The sequence below is a fragment of the Pleuronectes platessa genome, chromosome 3 (genome assembly GCF_947347685.1).
Source record: "Pleuronectes platessa chromosome 3, fPlePla1.1, whole genome shotgun sequence".
Taxonomy (NCBI): domain Eukaryota; kingdom Metazoa; phylum Chordata; class Actinopteri; order Pleuronectiformes; family Pleuronectidae; genus Pleuronectes; species Pleuronectes platessa.
The window spans coordinates 3,653,337-3,671,745 of NC_070628.1; positions in this window are offsets into that span (position 1 = coordinate 3,653,337).

Genomic DNA, 18,409 nt, shown 5'->3' on the forward strand with positions numbered 1-18,409 from the left:
CCCACCATCTGTAAACTGCACAGTGTTTGTTTAGGTTTAAAGTAAAGTACAGAAAACCTAAAATAAATTTACCCAAAGTTTCCTAAATCGTAAACAGACTTCACAGCTGAAGTGAATAAAATCTATATCCTGCAGCCAACACGACTGAAATGAAAATACAAATCCAGATCTAGTGGATTTAAATGTGGAGAGTTTGTTGTGTATTTAATAAACATTGTGTCAGAGGTCATCAGGGAGATATAAGAAGAGAAGCTTCAGACATGAGCTCCAGAAAACATCTGGGTTTGACCTTCACGTATGAAGAACACAGCGTTCACAACCAGAGGGAAATGTCTGTAACATTCCAGATAGGTGTGAAATCTGAGTAGAACATGTAGAAGTCGGTCATGATTTAGAAATGTATGAACGCAGCTTTAATGTTGAAGGAAACCGCAGCAGGAACTGAACAGTTTCTGTATCTGACACCGAATCCAAACCCTCCTTCTGTATGAATGACTTTCAACTCAGGGGCCAAAGTGTTTTTCCTTATCTCTCCTTCCCAACTTGTTTCCTCCACCTCTTCAAGTGCCTCTTCCCTGGGCCGACATCTTTGTCACCTCCATCCAGCTGCTGGCTCCTCGCTCGCCCGCCGCCCGCTCACCTCCCTGCCTGCTGGGTTTAAGAGTTTAAAAAACACTTCAGTGACTCTCACTTACTCTCCCCCAGAGCAGGCGAGGAGATTGTCTGTAGATCTTTCAGGCAGACACAAACCGGGCAAACTGCAGCGAGGCAAAAGAAGAGAATTATCTCTCGCTGGTATTTGTGGATTTGGAGGATAGTGAGTGGGGGGGTTGGCAGAGTGTGTGTGATCTGCGGCTGACTGTGTGCAGGGCACTCGGCCTGTGTGTCTGTGTGTGTGTGTGAACTTTCAATTTGTATTCATCCAAGCGATCTGGACTCAGTGTGGTTGCTCTTTCCACATGACTCAGGGGTGTCCAGTTTTTGGGGTTAAATGGTTTTTGCCAGTTACTCAATTCACACATTTATACAGAGCATCTCTGTGCAGCCCTTTGTCACCGGAGCAGCTGGGAGTTCAGTATCTTGCCCACGGACACGTCTCAAGTCTTAAACTCTACGCATTTGTTAGGACCAATCTCAGACGTTGTGTGTCACAGTTTAATACATGCATCTACCCTGGTTTGACTGTTCTTGACTGTGGGTGCTGGGGCCGTTGTTTGTTTGTGTGCACCTGTGTGTGTGTGTGTGTGTGTTGTTTTCCCCAGCAGTGATGCAGACCAGTGAGCTCCATTCAATAGTGGCAGTGTCCAGTTCATTTCTCCAGTTGTCTGTTTGCAGTGCAGTCAATGAGGAGCACTCCCAGCCCCTGGCCCTGCCATCCATCTCTCTGTCTGTGTTCATCCAGATTTGCTGAGTTTGCATTCTGCCTTTTTTTTTATTTAGCTTCACCCCGTTACACTCCCACAGGTCAAGTGTTCTCCATTGAGAACAATCTCAGACGTAAAAGCCTCGACCCCTGGACTTGATCGGTGGTGTGTCTGGTGAGAACCTTGCTGGAGGGCATGTGGATCTGTGTGGAGCTCGCCTCCCGGTTGGTTTCTTATCGGTCACGACCCCACTACCAGCGGTGAATGGCAAATTTTCCCAACACTTTTACTGCTCCTGCTTTTCACCATTGCTTTTCCTCGTTCATTTTATTTTCTGCAAAAGTATCAGCTCGTCTGGAAGGAGGTTGTTTTTGTTGTTTTTGTTTTCAAATGAAAAGCGTATTAGTTTGGATGTAGCCTGAGAAAATACAATTTATATAAACTATATAAAGTGCAGGTACAAGCAATACACCAGCTTCCTTGGGATAAACAAAGGTTGTGTTGCTTCACACACACAGAAGAACCTGCATGACAATATCACAACGCCACAATCTACAGCTCCTGACATTACCGTAGAGTTAATCAACACCTCTCTGACACAGTCTCAACAAAGCACACAAAGTAAGTGTGTGCGTGTGTGTGTGTTTGTTTGTGCACGAGACACATCCCCACATGTTCCCGGAGCATCAGGCAGGTTTCTCCTCAGGCCCGAGCGTGTGCACGGTGCAGACACAGGCCTAATCCTCGCTGATGGAAAAACGGTCACAGTCACGAAGCCTCCTCTCTGCCCGCTGAGTGTGAGATGAGATAGTGAAGAGATTGCTCAGGATATTTGGAGAAATTTCTTCCACTTTAACAAAGAAAGGAGGCGTCGGTGTGCACGCAGAGGAATGAAGGTGACAGGCGTCCCCTCTGTGATGGTGGAGGTCGGGCTGTGCTGGTTAATTTACCACATGGGATATCTCAGCTGATATCTCCAGCATCCCCGCTGCTGGGAGGTCACATGGATGGATGTTTTGTAAAAACGTTAAAGGTCTGGCTTTTTATATATTCACAAAAGAACTGAGTAAAGAGCATAAGAGTCGTGCTACTGCTGCAGCTTCACGGATGTCAGTCCAGTCAAGAAAGAAATATCTCAACAACCATTGTATAGATAACATGGAGTTTTGGGAAATCGTTCATTGTCCCCAGATGTTGAATCGTTCACACATTCATGTGTCACAGCTCAGAATAGAGATATGAGACTAAAAATAAACAGAACAGACAAAAAAGGAACAAATCAAAGACGTTAATGAGAATCTTACTCAAAGAGAACGTTCCACCATCGAGGCCCAACAGCAGAAAATCTATATCACAGTGTTGAAAAACTCCTGGATCCACCCAATGATCCGGATCTGCACCCAAGTTCCCTGTCATCACCACCCAACGCAGCACCAGACAGAGAACTAAATAAAACAAACATTTCATATTTAGATCAAGTTTTACACTTTCAACAGCCGGAACATCACAGTATTGAATATCAAGGACAAGGACAAAAGAAGGAGAAGAAGGAAAAACAAAGATTAGTGAGATCACTGTCATCTTATAATCCCACTGACACATTCCCCAGAGCGCCTGCTTGAAGATAGTTCAGAAAGACGGATAAAACTATAACTCATGGACAAGTCTAATTTAGAGGAATAGAAGACAAGGGATCAAAAAGAAGACAAAAAAGAGAGGTGGAAGGAATCCTTTAAAGTGCAGACTGTGTCAATGCTGTGATAGGGAGTCTGGCTTTTAAAACCACCGACACATTTCAGCCTCATTAACGGCCTGAAGAGGCCAGAACAACTTCAACCAGCTGTGATTAGAATCTAACTTACAGGATGGAGCTCGGTGCTCTTTGGCTCAAGGGGTTGAACTAAATTTGTGAGACAAGATGTGGAGATTCTTATATTCTGTTAAATTCAGCCAGGCTTCTTCAGGACAGACCGCCTTAGAGAAAATACCTACCTACTTACAGATAATACTACTTAACTACCTACCTACCAGCCTACCTACCTACCTACCTTGCTGCCTACCTACCTACCTACCTACCTACCTACCTACCTATCTACCTACCTACCTACCTAGCTACCTATATGCCTACCTTGCTGCCTACCTTGCTGCCTACCTACCTACCTATATATATATTCTGTTAAATTCAGCCAGGCTTCTTCAGGACAGACCGCCTTAGAGAAAATACCTACCTACTTACAGATAATACTACTTAACTACCTACCTTGCTGCCTACCTACCTACCTACCTACCTACCTACCTACCTACCTACCTACCTACCTACCTACCTACCTATCTACCTGCCTACCTACCTACCTACCTACCTACCTACCTACCTACCTATCTACCTGCCTACCTACCTACCTACCTACCTACCTACCTACCTACCTACCTATCTACCTGCCTACCTACCTACCTACCTACCTACCTACCTACCTACCTACCTACCTACCTACCTACCTACCTACCTACCTGCCTCCCTACCTACCTACCTACCTAGCTACCTATCTGCCTACCTTGCTGCCTTCTTACCTACCAACCTACCTACCTACCTACCTGCCTACCTACCTACCTACCTACCTAGCTACCTATCTGCCTACCTTGCTGCCTACCTACCTACCTACCTACCTACATACCTACCTATCTACCTATCTACCTATCTACCTTGCTCCCTACCTACCTACCTACCTATCTATCTACCTACCTACCTTCCTATATACCTACCTACCTACCTACCTACCTACCTACCTACCTACCTACCTACCTTGCTGCCTACCTACCTACCTACCTACCTACCTACCTACCTACCTACCTACCTACCTTGCTGCCTACCTACCTACATACCTACCTATCTACCTATCTACCTATCTACCTTGCTCCCTACCTACCTACCTACCTATCTATCTACCTACCTACCTTCCTATATACCTACCTACCTACCTACCTACCTACCTACCTACCTACCTTGCTGCCTACCTACCTACCTACCTACCTACCTACCTACCTACCTACCTACCTACCTACCTTGCTGCCTACCTACCTACCTACCTACCTACCTACCTACCTACCTACCTACCTACCTACCTACCTACCAATTAACCTAGATTCTTATTTGCCTACACACCTTACTATCTACATACCTACCTACCTACCTAGTGATGACCCACTGACCGAAATACCTATACATCTTCCAGCCTTCCTAGTTACCTACGTACCAACTTAGCTTGCTTCCTACCTACCTACCTACCTACCTGCACCATGTGTGCAGACACAGAGATTCAATACAGTGATTATAAATCACACATGGCGTTGCTGCTTCAATCACTTTTTCCCCTTGGATCCAAAATCAGCCTCACCTCCCTCCAGAGTTGAACTTTGACATGATGCACACAATCCAAACACTTTCTCCGTCATGCTTCACGAGCATGTGTCCGTGGAGCTCACGGGGGCCAAAGGGCAAACGTGTGGCGAGCTTGAAGACTTTAAATGGATTCGAGGCTGCAGACAAGAATCAGCCGTTCAGCTTTGTCAGAACTGTTGATAGAAGCAACGCACAGGGATCGAACCCACGAGTGTTACGGGCAACGACCACAATTATTTGGCTTTATTCAGTCTTTTAAAAACCCAGGACTGAAGGGAAGGAATGAGTACATCCTGGGGAGAGCAGCTTTAGATGTATAGATGTGAAAATGTGCGTATGAACATATAAGGACAGACAAATAGTTAATAAAGGAGAAATATGAAAGCATGAAAATGCTTTTTAATGTAACTGCTGCAGTTCATTTGCCGAAAAATTCATATCCTGCCAAATTACTGTTGCTCTGGCATCGAGAGTCTTTGCATCAATTTCACGGCAGAGAGGAACATAATTAAGTCATTTCTATTTCAGTTTTTTTTCATAGCTGCGTGTTGGAAATTGTTGACTGTCTCAAATCATTTCATGGGATTACAGAGGAGGGAAGTCAGCCCCCGAACTGCTCCCTGACAAACAGAGATCAGGCTCCGCTCTGATCTTATTATTGAGAACCACCAGCCTGAACTGATTGAGCAAAGGGGAGAAACATTTTCTAGGAGATTATCCACTAATGAACAAATATTTAACACTGTCTTCTACAACACTAACTTCTAATTTACCTCTATTGACTTCCAACTTGTTTTTTAAGTTGTTTGGCTTGTTGCCTCCTGTTTTACTTTCTAGTTTCTTACCTTTCATGTCTCACACTTATTTCACTTCCTGTCTTTGCACCGTTTTCTCTGTTACCTGCTGTTTCCTGAATTTGTTATTTCCAATACTAAACTGAGAGTGTTCTTGTTCGCGTTTATGTCCAGTTCATAGATTGTATATAAAAATTAGACGTCGGCTCCGGGTCCCATAAAGTGAAGCCAGTTCTGAAGTCCCTGAAACCTGTGTTCTCTTGAATGACCAGCAGGGGGCGGCTTTCTCTAGAAGTCTATGAGAAAATGACTCTTCTTCTCACTTTATAATGTCTCCACCCCCTGCTCCTTCAAATATGGTGAGAGGGCTCTGGTGCTCAGCAAAAAATGACATCGAGTTGCTTTAATGTCAGATTTGTCAACACAATTAGTTTTGCATCTTCTCTTAATTGTTATTTTCATGCATTTAGATTTTGGACGCTGAAATAAAATGAAATGCTATGGTTAGATTTTAATTACGTGTTCATCATATGTTTTAAGTCTAGTTTTGAAAATCAGATCTTAACACAAAATCCAAGGTTGAGATCACAGCTGCTATGAATAATTACTTTTACATTGTTGTAAGATATGGACGTGTCTGATGAACGCTGCCTAATAAACCAGCTCCCCCCCCCCCCCCCCCCCCCCCATCCTCTAGGCATTCATTTATCAGCAGCAGCCAAATGCCCCCATCAAAAGACAAATGTAGAGGCCATGCAACTCCTCTCCAGCCTTATGGCTCAACTAAAACAAACAAATGTACCGCAATTAAACCACGAGCGCTCCATACATCATGACAGATGGCTGCAAATGAAGCCAATTTGAAAGTGTTAACAGATAATGAATCCGACACGTCGAACAGAGCCGAGCGCTGCAGCTAATGTCCAGGATTAATGTCGTGCTCGGAGACGATTGTCTGTTTCATGTCCTGCGTTGACCTTTTGTGACTCTCAGAGGTTTTTATGTGACTCTGCCCAAAACCACTGCATTTTTAAAATGCTGTCGTCTTCATGATCTGTTTTGCGATAAACTAACTATATTTTATGGTCTTTAATTATGTGATTATGTGACGACGCACACGTTTCCTCTCATTGGATTTTTCCACTTTAATTCAATTTCTCAATTTCATGGCACCTTGATGAGGGTTTGTTATAATGTCGATCTCGTGAGTGTGTGAAGGAAATGGCCACTGAGACAAATGTCTCGTTACACCTGTTAATTGATACTTCTTCAGTCGCTCTCTGGTTTTAATTCATTCAATCTCCTTTTTGTCTCAGGTCTGAACGGACAGAAAAACATTCAATTGTTTCATTACTTTATTTTCATGCTCTTCACAAGAAGTAATTTATCAGACAGAGTTTTAACTTTTAACTACGTCACCGGAGTTATATTAGAAAATAAACATCAGGAGTGATGATTAAAATAACCAAAGGAAATAAACTCACATGAATGCGAAAGAACAAACAAAGTAAGTTTCCATGATTCAAACGATTCTGAAGGAACCTTTACGAATTTGGAGGATCACTGAAGTTGATCATGGAAATGTTTCTGTTTAAAGCAGCAAATAATGAAAACTGTAAAAGACAAGTGTGAGGATTATTCAGAAGTATCAGGCGCTTAGCGAGCATCCTCATAGCACCGAGGCTCACGCCCTGTCCTCCTGGATCCACCTGTCCCACAACAGTAAAGGTTTCTTCATTGGCTCGTGTCCCAATCAGTAGTGTCCCCACAAGATTTCAGGAAAATTGGTTCCGTAGTTTCTGATTCATCGATGGACGGACAGATAAATGGCAAAATGAAAACATAGCTTCTTCACAGGAAGTAATAAGTGGAGCACAACAGGGAGTATAAGCACAACTTAAACTGATATGTTGAAGCACATAAAATCAGATTTTGACAGACGACAGTGCAGGGGTGTAGATTATCTCACTGATTTGGAGATTATCCAGTTTACATGCAGTGACTGCACGTGGGGCCTCTGGGGCCCTGGTGCAGTTGCACAGATGTAATCACCCGAGCAAGTGGAACCAAACGATATGATGAAAGGTTTGGGAGCCACTCTTTTTAATAGGTGTGATTTACATGTAGTGCTTCTTTTCATTTAATCCACTGGTAACAAGCAGAGGTCAGAAGAACCCATCCTGCAGGGGGTCCCCTCGTCTACAGGTCTGCTTGATGACGAGAACCGAGGGGACCGAGGAGTCTGTGGGGGGGCTGAGGTGCTCCATCACAGGGTGGCGATCTGAGAGGCTGTGTGTGTGTGTGTGTGTGTGTGTGTGCGTGCGTGCGTGCACACACGCCCAAAAATGCCCATGCACAAATTACCCGGGAGCGAATCGATACCTCTCAAGTTGACCGGGTCTGACGTCAGCCGCACAGTTGGATCTCCCCCTTTTTTTCTCCCCTCGTCTGTCCGTGGCGAGTGCGTGCGCGTGTGTGCCTGCACTGTATATACGTGTATCTGTCTGGTGCATGCGTGTGTGTGAGTCTGTGTGTGTGTGTGTGCCTCCCCTGCCCCTTCTCACTGGCGCACACTTTTGAGGCGCGTTGCTACGTGCCCAGATTGGAGAGCAGCTGCGCGCCTATGCATGGGGGGGGGGGGGGGGGGGGGGGGGGCAATAAATTGCCCAAGTGATGGAGGGAGATAGAGGCCGGTGAGCCCCCCCCCCCCACACACAGCCCAGTCTGGGACTAAAACATTATGTAATTACCACCTCTGGAGACGTGAGTGGGCTGCGGCTCAACCCTCCTGTAATTCCCAGCGTCTGCACACTGGTGCCAGTAACCCGCGCTGCGCTGGTCCATAGGAACCAGTGTGACGAGCCGGAGCCACGAACAGCTGTCAAGCAACACACGGAGCGGGAGGTGACAAACACGTTATAGTGAGAGCGGTGACGAAAAGAGCTCCATTAAGACAAGGTCGTCAAAAATAATGCATCCGTGAAGTCCCCGGTGGTGGTGGTGTATGTGTGTGTGTGTGTGTGTGTGTGTGTGTGTTTGTGTGTGTGTGTTGGGGGGGGGGGGACTTTGACATCTCTACGATGCACAGCGACATTTGTGGAGAAGCTGGTCACTGACAGCACGAGGGGGAATGTGGAGGGTTTCTCGTTCTTCTTCAAGTGCATCCTGCAGGTTTGTGCCACTCATATAAGATCTGCTGTTCCCCCCCCCCCCCCCCCCCTCCATCCCTCTCTTCTCCGCCTCTCGTCCCTCCTCTCTCTCTCTCTCTCTCTCTCTCTCTCTCTCTCTCTCTCTCTCTCTCTCTCTCTCTCTCTCCCCTCCCTCCCTCTCTCTCTCTCCTCTGCTGGAACGCACGGAGCTCCGCAGCTGTCCAGGGATAATACTCTCTCGCTCTCTCCGTCTGTGCCGCTGCAGAACGGACCGTACAGCCGCACGCTGCCCGCTTCCTTCGCTGCCAGACCGGGACCCCGAGCAAGGTAAGGACCCGAGTCCAGCCTCACCCGGGCCGTGGTGTCCAGACCTGGGCTCAGCTGTTGATGTTGAGGGGGGGGGGGGGGGGTGGGCAGCGGAGGAGGCTTTTTTTTTGCACTTGTGGGTTCGGTGTGATGTGCTGCTGTTGCGCACTGGAGTCACGCATGCAGCCTCGTCTGGAGGTTCTGGTTTTGTGGATCGCGTGGAGATGTTGCAGCGGACACATCTGGTCCCGGATCCGCGTTGAACTGAGTCAGAGGAGGTGGAAGAAGAGAAACGTGAGAAATAAGAGACGGAACAGATTTTTGGGGAAATGCGTTTTGACCATTAATTGCTTAGTTTTCCCAACCAGCTGTTTTGCATGATCGCCACGCAACGTGCATGTTCAGGTTCCGGGTGCACGGGACAGCTGTTGAACACTGGGTCCGGATGTTCAGGCGGAACCTCCGGTCCGTGAGCGGCCGCTGGCAGACACGGAGATCCCGGACTGACGGGCTCAGAGCGGGGAGGTGATGCTGGAGTTGCTCGGTGCCAAAAAAACACCGAGGAGGCAGCTGTGTGTGTGTGTGTGTGTGTGTGTGTGTGCGTGTGTGTGTGTTGAATGAGACACGCTCAGAAGAGATGGAAGGGGCTTGGGGGTGTCCGGCAGAAATGCGTGCGAGTATTGCGCGTGCTCGAGTTATCAATTTCCAAATCAAAGTGTTCATTCTGAATTAGTGAGGATGGAGGAAGAGGTGGAGGAGGAGGAGGAGGGAGCGGGGGGGGGGGGGTGGGGGGGGGGGGGGGACTAGTAAGACTCTTTCATTCCTACAACACAAACCTCATTCAGCAGCATCAGTGTGTGCGTTTGGAGAGAATAGAAAAGAAAGAGAGAGAGAGAGAGAGAGAGAAAAGAGAGAGAGAGAGAAGGAGATGTGGGGAAGATGTAAGAGTCGAGGGGGGAAGCGGGGGAAAGGGGAGAGAGAGAGAGAGAGAGCGGAGAGAGAGAGAGAGAGAGAGAGAGAGAGAGATGGCGCCCCACACTAGCGCACTATAGTCCTTTGATTTATCGCCCCTCCATTGCGCACTGACGCACAAAGCTCCGGGTCCCCCCCACTCCCACTGGCTGTCATCTCACCGACTGATCAGCATCATCCACCGGGCTGACGGTCCAACCATGAGACCCCAACACACTCCTCCTCTTCTTCCTCCTCTTCTTCCTCCTCCTCCTCCTCCTCCTCCTCCTCCTCCTCCTCCTCCTCTTCCTCCTCCTCCTCTGTTTGCCCCACAGGCCAAACACACGTTTAGACTTGACGGATGGTCGCCGCTGTGAAAGCAGTGGTGATTGATGTGTGGTGACAGGCGAGCCAGTGGACATCCAGCGGTGCCATGTTTTGATCCCAGTGAGATTTCGTCTCTGCCTCCCAGTCACTGCGAAGCTGCATGAGAGCGTTTATTCATCTCATTGTCAGGGAGCGTGTGGTGGTCGGAGCAGGGCTGCGGGTGGGAGGGAGGGAGGAAGGGAGGGAGGGAGGGAGGGAGGGAGGGCTGCTGGAAGTTTGATGGCACTCAGAGGAACAGAGAGAGCAGCATCATCAGCTTCACTACTTCTTCTTCATCATGTTTGTACGTATCATCCTCCTCAAGTCCTGTTAAACATCATATCATCATTGTTCCATAGTGGTCACATCCTCTAGCTCTCCTTCATCATCATCAGCATCATCATCATCATCATCATCATCATCATCATCATCATCATCATCATCATCATCATCATCATCCTCATTCTTTCACGTCTTCATCACCATCTCATAGCTGACCCATCCTCTTCCTCTCCTTCGTCACTCTCACCTCTATTGTAAACAACATTATCCCCAAATCTTCATCATCTTCATCATCTTCACCACTCGTGTTTGATCACAGGAGAGTGGATTCCACTGAACCCACTTTCAACCTGTTTCCTGGGAAACTGGGAAAAAACTGTTAAGTGTCTAAACCAGTTTCGCTGACTCGTGCAAAAATATTCATACACCCTCCTGCTCCCCAGTGAAATATGTGACTCCTCTTAGAACCTCCCACGTGGAACCAGTCTCCAGAATCTACAGCGATTCAACACTTGTACACTTTATTCTTTACACCCAACACAAATAACTCATAAAAGCAGTTGTACACAAACCGTATGTTGGCATAAGTCGTAGCTTATCCTTTTCAGTATTGAGTATTAATAGGATCAAATAACACACTATATGTCCACGTTCTTCCTTGTTTGATGTCTTATGTGTTTTACTTCCTCTCTGTGAACACACGTGGTCCTTTGGGGTGGAAGTAGAAGTTAAAGCAGAGAAGACAGGAGGTTGTTTTTAGTGTCGTTTGAAATCTAATAATTCTAGAGGGGAATTTCACGCGATTTGGACACAGGACTTTTTTAATAATTTGCATAAAGACATGACCAGTGCTCAGCCAGTTCCATACAGGCAGGTGGAGAGCAGACAGCATACCGTGCTGATATGACCCCCAATCAGTTTGACTTCATCATCACAACTCTCCCTTTCATCCTCGTCCTCCTCTTCCTCATCATTATTTTTCCATCCACCTTTATCCTCTTCCTCAATATCACCACTGTCATTTTTATCTCTGTTTACATTTCTGTTAACATCATAACTGCCACCGCTGCCATCATCTTCATCATTTTTATTAGTCATCTTCATCCCTATCGGTTTTCTCCGTCACGTCAAAATGTTTTTATCCGTCTCTTAATTCCTTCCTGTTTATTTAAAATGCAACTGATGATTATTTTATTCTCTATTATGAACTCGTATTTTGGTTTACAAATTTCTATGAAATAACGTGACATCTAACAAATGTGATCTTCCACCAAACCCAGTGTCTTAAACTCAAACACTCCCAGTTTACGATCATTGAAGATGACAAACAGCTTTAAATATTCACATTTAAGAGGCTGGAATTCGTTATTTTTACGGATAAATAAATTCTTCACCACCGCAGCGGCAAAACACGTTTGGGCACTTTTCAAACCACATGAGGATCATTTATTTTAAGCACGAGAAGATTCCCCCCGGAGGAAAACAGAAGAGGAGTGATGGGGGAGCTCCACCAAACGAGCAGATGTAGAAACGTCCAAAGTAAATAATGGTGAGCACCTGTCTCCCCTCAGCCTCTGTTCACACTCCGGTGACCTGCCTCACTGATCAGCTCTCTGCCTGCAGAGGAACAGACTGAAGTATTTCCCAAAGGTCAGAGGACGACTTCCACGCCGGCTGCCATTTTACACAGATTGGAAAAGTCTCAATGAGCCACATGAGCAGGAGCACAGCTGAGTCGCTAATCAGGAGAAAAGTCAGAGGACAAATCAATAAAGATTTCTCTCAACACCTCCACCAAGCTGCGATCTCTGACCAGGACCCAAATAGAACTGGACTCAGGCAACACTGCTTCTTTCCCTCATGTTGTCTCTCTCACACACAAACACACACACAAACACACACACACGTACATGCACAAGCTTATAAAAAAGGCAAAAGGAGGAGCAGCACTGCAGTGAGAAGGGTTGCACCTTGTAATAATAGAGGCGGGGGGGGCGGGGGGGTCAGCGGTGTTTGGATTGCCAGTAGAAGAGGATTAGTGGTTTAGGGAGGTGAGCAGCGATCAGCCTCTGGCTCCAGTTTCCAAATGTCTCATTCTGAAAACCTCCGATGAGGAAACTCTGTAAAAAGATTTGACCGATTTCAAGTGATATGTTTGAGCGTCAGAGATGAAATGATGCGCTGTGCTTTGTTTATTAATATTCTAACATATTTAGCCAAAAGAAATGCAAAAACTGACACCATCCCCTTCAGAGAGACTCACTCAGATGTGTTGACAGAGGATCAGTACGAGAGCTGAGCCTCTGTGAATGGAACCTTGAAGGACATCATGCTATTCACAGCTCTCTCTGCTTTGTTGTGTAGTTTATTTTTACCCTCTGCACTTTGTGTGCATGTGATGTCGTGTGTGTGTGTGTGTGTGTGCATGTATAAAAACAGAGAAATCTACTTCATTCACTTTATCCACCTCCTCTGAACAAGTGGTGGCAGCAGAGATCTCAAATCCAAGGATAAATCAAATTCTAAAATATCTGAAGACGCTATCACGCGCCTCAACGTGTGTTTGTTATGAATGAAGAGGAGCTTGTAACATCTGAGCTGTTTCCCTCCGGCTCAGCGAACAGGAAACAGGTGAACAAGTGGAACACATGATAACTCAGGTCAAAATTCACCTCCAGCTTCTTTCTGTCTGTTTTCCATCTTCCTCTTCTGTGTCCTTTGTGACTGTGTTCACGTGAAATCTGAGAACCTGTGTCCCGCTCCATGTGTCTCTATTTGCTAATGTGGACGTCTTGGTTTCCATTCGCTCTGCTCCGTTTCCCCCCCGACACAAATATGAAAGAGACAGAGAGAGAGAGAGGGAAGACGGAGGGCTGTGGGGGGGGGGGTGGATGCTATTGGACGTTAACTCCGCTGTTTGTCTCCATCAATAACAGCGGCAACAGGGAGGACAAATCTTATCTCCACCCAAATATTTATTTTCTGCCATTGTGAAGCGACAGGCGGTGGCTCGGTGAGATAAATGTCATTGTGAGAAAACAGAAAAGAGAAAAGCTGTTTTGTTGTTGGATGAATGCAAAATGGGGGGAAGAGGGGAAGTGAGGATTGCAGTTACACAACATTATTATTCAGCGTCGCTACAATAACCAGTGTTTGTTTTGTACTGGGACCATTAAAGGCTGATGCTCAGAGGAACTGCACAGTTTCCTCTTTCTATTTATTTTATTAATTTATTATATTTATCCCTTGGGCTCTAATTTATATTTCAGTTGTTTCACTCTTAACTAGACTGTGTGATTGGCTGCTCCACCCTGACGTGTGTCACCTGAGTCGAATGGCCTCCACCTTCCTGTTTTGTTGTTGTTGTGTTACCTGAGTTTCCTGTTGTGTTGCAGCTTTCAAACACAAACTCTAACTCTAAACCTTTAAAATCTTCTATAAACTCTGAAATACGTTCCTGCTCGAACTGGTCCAGAATTAACTGGGACCATTAAACCATTCACTCACATGTCGTTTTAATAAGTGACAGTAATGACATATTGACACACACATAACACATGCATGAACACACACGTAATGGTACTGATGTGTACTCTGTGTACTCACACATGACCCAGGACATGTACTGTTCCTCGTGATGTGTTTACATTGTGGATTCATGTGGAAACAGATCTGGAGCAGACAGTGAAGACAAAAGCTTTTAATAAGACGCAGCCACAATAATGTTTGGAAGTAAATCTTACCGTCACCAGAACTGTATAAGAAACTCAGAACTTATGATTTTCACTGTGTGTTCCAGTACGCAGCGTCCTGGTTGGAGCTTGTGAGCTTTTCTATCTTTCTCCTGAATTTAAAGTCTAATTAACTTCTCTGTAGAAAACAGTTTATAAAACCTGGGACTCGAGCTGCTAATGAAGTAACTGTGGTGATATCAGGAGGTTAAGGTTCAAAGCTCGACCGTGTGGGAGGAGTTTGAGGATCGAACCGTCAGATCCTGATTGGTGCATATCATTATACATTATCTGTGTATTCGGTTTACATTGTGGACATTATTTATAATTTGTACTTCTTCTGTTTGCGTATTTATTACAACTTTTGATGATTCTATTTTTTTACTGTTGCTGATGTATCTTCTGTCCCTGTTGTGGGACTAGTAATGGATGATCTCAACTTTTAAGGGCGGATATTAGTGGGTTAAATCATGTTGATATTAAAATATTGGCAAAGAATCCTTTTGTCATAGTTTAAATTAAAATAAATTGTATGTTTGTGATGTCGGTGAGTTTTTTATGACCAGTCGTTGTTAAATCTGTCGGCCTCTGATCTCTGATGTGGAAAAATCCTCTTTAATGGATTAAGAGCTGATTTTCAAGGAAGTTTTAACAAGAGTTGAAAATGCTAAAAAATGTACATTACCACAACAGAACCTGAGCGAGTTCATTATTCATGCGATGAGTTGTGTGAAGTCTCCGTGTGCGCGACACTTCTCTGCTGCGGCTCCACTTTTTTAACTTCAGAGGGAAATCGCTGTGTTTTTGTTTTGCAACAGAAGAATGTAGCTCACTCAGTTTGGGAAGGAGACGGCCGAGAAATCTTTAACGTGCTTTATTCTGTTGATTGTGTATCGCCTGCAGACAGACTGCGTTTCCTTTCACCCGGGAACTTGTTTATGGTGATGGCTGCTGAATCCATTGGGAGTTGATGATGTGTTGAATCAGGCTTCAGGACTCACACACACACACAGAAAGAGACACATACACACACACCTTTTGTCTTTAGTCGCTCTTCCACTGACTGTTTTGCAGTTTATTTTGTTGCCTGAATCTTAGCACTTTTCCTCCTTGTTGCCTGCAGGGGCTTATTCAAACAAGAGAAAAAGACAAAAGTGGAAGAGAATGAAAAATAGATGCATGCAAATCACAGTAGAGTTAAAATAAAAGAGAGGAAAAAGGATTTTGGCCAAAAGAGACACACGTTCTGTCTGTTAAGAAACTCAGATTTTAAACACGAGGCAATTACGTGGTCACAAACTTCAGATTACTTTCTGAGTCCTGGGCCGACGGCAGGAACTGGATTTCCAGTTGATGCATCTGATTTGCATTGAGAGTTATTTTTCCAGTTCTTTCTCTGAAGAACCCAGAAGGAGATTTTCCGGTCGGACGCGTTCGCAGCTACACAGAAATCTCTGGAGCGTGAAGACGAAGAAATCCATGTGTTCAAGCTCTTGAATCAGTCGTCTTTCCAAGTTGACGTCTTCTCCAAAGTCTTCTTCGTGTGTGACTAATCTTTTCCATCCTGAAATATTTGTATAGTTCTTTTTTTCAGTTTTTCATCAGTTGTGTGTCATGAATCAGTCAGTAGGTGGAAGTTGGAGAATGTCCACAGAAACTGACTCAGACATCTGAATTCTCACCTACAGCCCCTCTGGATAACTTCAGGAGCTTATCCAGAGTTCAGTGCAGGTCTGAGAGCAATTTTTGTATTTTAGTTTTAGTTCTGCGAGCCATTATTATAATTATTATTATTTGGCCACAATGAAATCCTTTCTTTTTTCTGTGCATAAATCTCCCAATTCCAAATCGGCTCATCTGTAGTGATGGGACAGGTCGCTCTCCTCTTCCATTATCGGTTATCTTCCATTATCTCTTTATAATTTCCTGTTTTCCAAAAACGCAGCGTGGCAGCAGAGTGGCAGAATAAACACGTAGAGGACAGGTTTAGATGGAGAGGTGGAAGACTTCACGCTTATCTACCTATTCATGCCTTTCATCACACCGATCACACAAAGGATTTTCCCCTTGTGAACCTTTTATGAAGCTGCAGCCAAAGGGAATCTGTGGTTCGACAAAGCAGTAAGCAAAGAGTGGGACTTTTTTACAATAGTTACACAACACAAAGCCGAGCATGTCTTTAGAGGAATGTTCTGCAGAGCGAGTTCCCAAATTCAGAAGCTCACACGCCAGAAAGAATCCAAAAGCTGCACGAATCACTGTCGACCAAACAAAGAAGATCACGCTGCTCCGTCTGGTTTCATCTCCCTCCTCTTCCAGCTTCATACCCGTGCTCGGTTGAACGCAGCAGGGCGGCAGCTCGCATGTTTAAATATGCAGGAGGACAAGTTCCCGGGCGCCTGCAGTGCCAGCAGCTTGGAAGTGAGCGTTTCCACACCTGAGATCCTGAAACATTCAAGCTGAAGTGGTGCATTAGTGAGCGGCACAGAGCGAGGCTGGTGTTTATCACATGTGCCAGACTGGTGGAGTGGCTCCTTCTGTCACAAAGCAACAGATGCGATCTAACAGAGACTCGCAGGCAATTTCAAATCTGTGTCTGTGCCCGGTGCGAGCTGCTCCTGCTCGGGTTCTTTGTCCCGGGTCTCTTAGATCTCTCGTGTCTATTTCCATTGAAGCTCAGGAGCAAACAGCGCTCGGCCCCGTGAGGCTGAATAGACGCTGATGTGCTCATATATTCTGAGGTCGGACTCGTATGTGACCCGTGAGCCTCGTTCACATGAGACTGGCAGCGGACGGAGATACTGCTGGATCCTAATTAAGTTTTACTTTCATTAATTTTTTTGTTAAATCAATTTCATCTGGCTGTAAATGCACAAACGTGCATTTTACAAAATGTAAGAATCCAGAGCAGCTTAATATTAATAACCTTTAGTAATGAGTTTAATAATTAAGGTTATGGAACACCTTTTTAAATCAGCTGCTTTGAAGAGGACTGATAACAATAAGAATGAGAAGAAGAGAAGAAACAAATTAATACATTGTCATTTAAAATCTAATTAAAATGATGGCAAAAGAAAAGACAAAACAAACCAGTTCAATGAGGAAGATCTGAAACTCATAGATTAGCCATTTTGTTCAGAAATGCTTGTAGATTGTAGTTTTGTGATTTCGAACAGGAATCAAATAAAAAGGCGACATCAATTTTGGAGTGATTGACAATATCATTCAAAAGTCAAAGGGGGGGGGGGGGATTGTTGTTGTGCTGAGAACAAACGTTAAACCGTCTCGAAGCTGTTGTGCGTCTTTGACAGACACGTGTCTATATTCTGTGTAAAGTGAACACAACCCGGGAAATTCCCTTCATTTGAAACGGTCTTTTCCAGAAGCCAGAAGGTTTGTGAGATTTCTCCCTTAGAGAAACTGCAGCTTCGGTCATTTGTGCAAACGCTCCAAAGTTTAAATCCATCTCCTGTGGGCGGCACGGTGGTGGAGCGGAGATTAACTCTGTCGCTGCTCGGCTCGGAGGCTTGAGAGGGTTTTTCTCTGGATTCTCCGGTTTCCTCCCACAGTCCAACGGCAGCTGAGGTCAACTGGTGACTCTGAATTGACCGTGGGTGTGAGTGGGAGTGGTTGTGTGTCTGTGTCCAATTCTCCCGACTGTTTGCAGGGGGAGGTTTTCTGCACAACGGCAACACAATCCTCTGCATTGTTCAGGCGCAGGATCAAATCTTTAACCCCTTGTAGACAAATGTCGCAAATTTGCCTCAAACCCCACATCGGTCTTAATGCCGCTGAGGTGACGATTGTGCCTGATGGTGCAAATACTACACATACCAAGGAAGGTATTGGAAGCACTCTGCCGCCATCTAGTGGTGGGAGTGGAAAATACATACTAGCCCCTTGGGACTGTGCAGAAAAGTTATTTTGAGGTATTAAGCTGTATTTGAAATACTGTTATGATGGAACAGATATGATTGTACAGAAAACATATGTTGTTATTCAAATTAAAGCAAAAGCAGCATCAATATAATAATCTACATACCAAAATTTGTTAAATTAAGGTTATGCC